At 42.5% G+C, this 3,452-nt stretch overlaps 1 pseudogene; it reads right to left on the bottom strand.

The window, feature by feature from the left end:
- Positions 1 to 1,343: 1,343 nt before the first annotated feature.
- On the bottom strand, positions 1,344 to 2,100 carry LOC110286227 (small ribosomal subunit protein uS2 pseudogene; annotated as a pseudogene).
- Positions 2,101 to 3,452: the final 1,352 nt, after the last annotated feature.

Here is a 3,452-nt window from a genome sequence, read left to right as displayed (position 1 = left end):
AAAGCTGGAGCAAGCACACACTACTGGCATGACAGCCCACCTAAAAGCTCTAGAACAAAAGGAAGTAAATTCACCCAAGAGGAGTAGATGGCAGGAAATAATCAAACTCAGGTCTGAAATCAACCAAGTGGAAACAAAAAGTAACTATACAAAGAATCAACCAAACCAGGAGCTGGTTCTTTGAGAAAATCAACAAAATAGATAATCCCTTAGTCAGACTAACTAGAGGGCACAGGGACAGTATCCTAATTAACAAAATCAGAAATGAAGAGGGAGACATTATGACAGAACCTGAGGAAATCCAAATCATCATCAGATGCTACTATAAAAGGCTATACTCAACAAAACTGGAAAACCTGGATGAAATGGACAATTTTCTAGACTGATGCCAGGTACTAAGTTTAAATCAGGATCAGATTAATGATCTAAACTGTCCCATAACCCCTAAAGAAATAGTAACAGTCATTAATACTCTCCCAACCACAATGGAATACTATGCAGCTCCTGAGTTCACTGCTGCTCAGCCTGAGCTGGTGGACTGGTCTGAGGGCGTGCAGGTTCTCTCTGTGCCCATCCAGCACTTCCTCAAGGAAGACTGGAGTGCACAGCCAGCCACTGAGGATTAGTAAGCAGCTCCCACAGCGCAGGCTACTGAGTGGGTTGGAGCCACCACTGAGTGGTCCTGAACTGCTGTGCAGACACCTGAGCAAAGTGAAAAAAATGGTAGAAGGAAAATAAAGTTCCTAAAAGCTGAAAATACATATATATAAATTAAAATTAGATAATTCATTCCCTTCAGAGTAAGTTTTCAAATTCCAAATGCCTGACACCTAACTCTACAAATTACTGGTGAACTCTGGAACTACACAGGAATTAAACTCCCCCATGTCCAACCACATTCCGTTTTGAAAATCACTTCAATTTCAAGTTCCTTTTTCCCCGTGATATTTTGCTATTTGGATTAAAAATGTTTCTGCTTTTTATAAGTTCAGTGGTTTCCGTATTCAAACACGTGGTTACTCAGCATTATGAATTTTAATTATGATCTTCATGAACATGTATATATGTAAGCTGTATACGTCCTTCTTATTTAGCTCATAGTCTGGAATCTACCTAGGTTCCTAATTTTAGAAAGAGTTTCCAAAAATAAAGAAATCAAAGGATACTTCTTTTAAATCACAAGATTTCCAACATATACTACATTGTTTTATTTCGTTTCCTGATCTTAAGAGTGACCATGTAGAGCAATGTTAAAGGATATATGAGTATCTAGAAAGTAGCAGCTATATTTTTCTTCCTGTGTTATAGTAACAAAGTCCTACCATAACAGTTTGATGCTAAAATCAGTAGAATGGATGGCTGTGAGCATCCATTTCTGTATTTGTCAGGCACTGGCAGAGCTTCTCAGGACCCTGGAATTCCTCCTTGGTCACAGCCTTCTCAACAGCAGCCTGCTCCTCCTTCTCAATCTCCTCTGGGTTTCTGTAGAAGTAAAGATCAGTCATAACTGCCCATGGGTACTCATGGGAGATAGTTCCTCACATGCGGAGTACTTCCCTGGCCAGCATCCACCGCATCAGACCCACCGAGTGAGCTCCCTTGTTGTTGCATGGGATGGCAATGTCCACATAGCACAGGGGAGAATCTGTGTTACACAGAGTAATGGTTGGCAGGTTGATGTAAGAGGCCTCTGTGATTGGCTGGTGGTCAGCCCTGGGATTGGTCACCACTAGAATCTGTGGCTCCCTGAAGACTGCTTGGATCTGGTTAGTGAAGGTCCCAGGTGTGAAGCGGCCAGCAATTGGAGTAGCTCTTGTGGAAGCAACAAACTTCAGCACAGCTTGTTGGCCAATGCTCCTGGAGGAGATGACCCTGACTGACATCAGCAGGGTTCTCAATGGCAACAATAGCTCCAGCTGTGAGCAGCAGCTTCTCCCAGGTTCTCTTCAGATTTATGATGTAGATACCGTCACTTTTCCTTTTGTAGATGTACTGCTCCATCTGAAAATCAAGATTGGTGCCACCTAAGTGGGTTCCCGCAGCAAGGAATTTGAGGACATCCTTCACCTTCATCTACAGGACATCAAGAGCTCCGGACATTGTGTAAGCTTCCCTTTAAGTTACTATGGGAATCAAGAACAATGCCATATGGACCAGTTCCCTGGTAGCGCAGAAAGCTTAATTTATCTTTATTTATAGAATATCAAACAGTAAATAGTCAATTTTAAAAATACATGTAGAGACAAATGACAGGATAAACAATCAAAAGAGCATTTTGAGGTTATAGAGAGAAATAATTGTCTGGCATGACTAAAACTAAAATTTCGGGGACATAATAATAACCACAGCTGAAAATTTAATTTTACTTACTGATGGGCAAAGTAATAATTCAACAACCAGTCAGAATGGCTAAGATCAAAAACTCAGGTTACAGAAGATGCTGGCTAGGATGTGGAGAAAGAGGCACACTCCTCCATTGCTGGTGGGATTGCAAGCTGGTACAACCATTCTGGAAATCAGTCTGGTGGTTCCTCAGAAAATTGGACATAGTACTACCTGAGGACCCAGCTATACCACTCCTGGGCATATACTCAGAAGTTCCTCCAACATGTAATAAGGACACATGCTCCACTATGTTCATAGCAGCTATATTTATATCTAGAAGCTGGAAACAACCCAGATGTACCTTAACAGAGGAATGTATACAGACAATGTGCTACATTTGCACAATGAAATACTACTCAGCTATTAAAAACAATGACTTCATGAAGTTTTCAGGCAAATGAATTGATCTGAATATATTATCCTGAGTAAGGTAACTCAGTCACAAAAGACCACACACGATATGTACTCACTGATAAGTGGGTATTAGGCAAAGGTCGTGGAATACTCATGATACAACTCATGGACCACATGAACCTCAAGAGTAAGGAAGACCAAAGAGTGGATGCTTCAATCCTACTTAGAACAGGGAACAAAATAATCAAAGGAAATAGAGGGTGGGTGTGGAGAGCCGCAATAAATCATAAGATGGCACTGGCTTCTGCAGTGCCTTATGCCACCTAAACAAAGAACAAGCTATGTGCACATGTGCAGGAGTAAAAGCGCGCCAAAGTCACAAGCCCACCCCCGGGGCGTATGAGATCGTGGGTAAGCAACCAGTCAGGTGTGGACACGCCACTCCAGGGGGTATATAAGCAGCACCTTTCTGAGGCTTCTTTGTCTTCCTCATCAATATGTAATAAAGTTTGGCTGCGGAAGGATCCTTGTGTCCCGTGTGCGTTCCTGCAGGCGAGAACAATAGCTCGGGACAGGTGGGAGGATCTTAGGAGCAAGAGAAGAGGGGGAGGGGGAAAAGAGGGGATGAATCAGGTATGGGAGGAGATGTACAGAGGGTCAGAAAATAGAACAGAGGTATGTAGCAGTGGGGGATGGGCAACTGAGCGTAGCAA

Source organism: Mus caroli, unplaced genomic scaffold, assembly GCF_978045245.1.
Source record: "Mus caroli unplaced genomic scaffold, Mus_caroli_1 scaffold_5, whole genome shotgun sequence".
NCBI lineage: Eukaryota > Metazoa > Chordata > Mammalia > Rodentia > Muridae > Mus > Mus caroli.
This window is presented reverse-complemented; position numbering and strand designations above follow the sequence as displayed.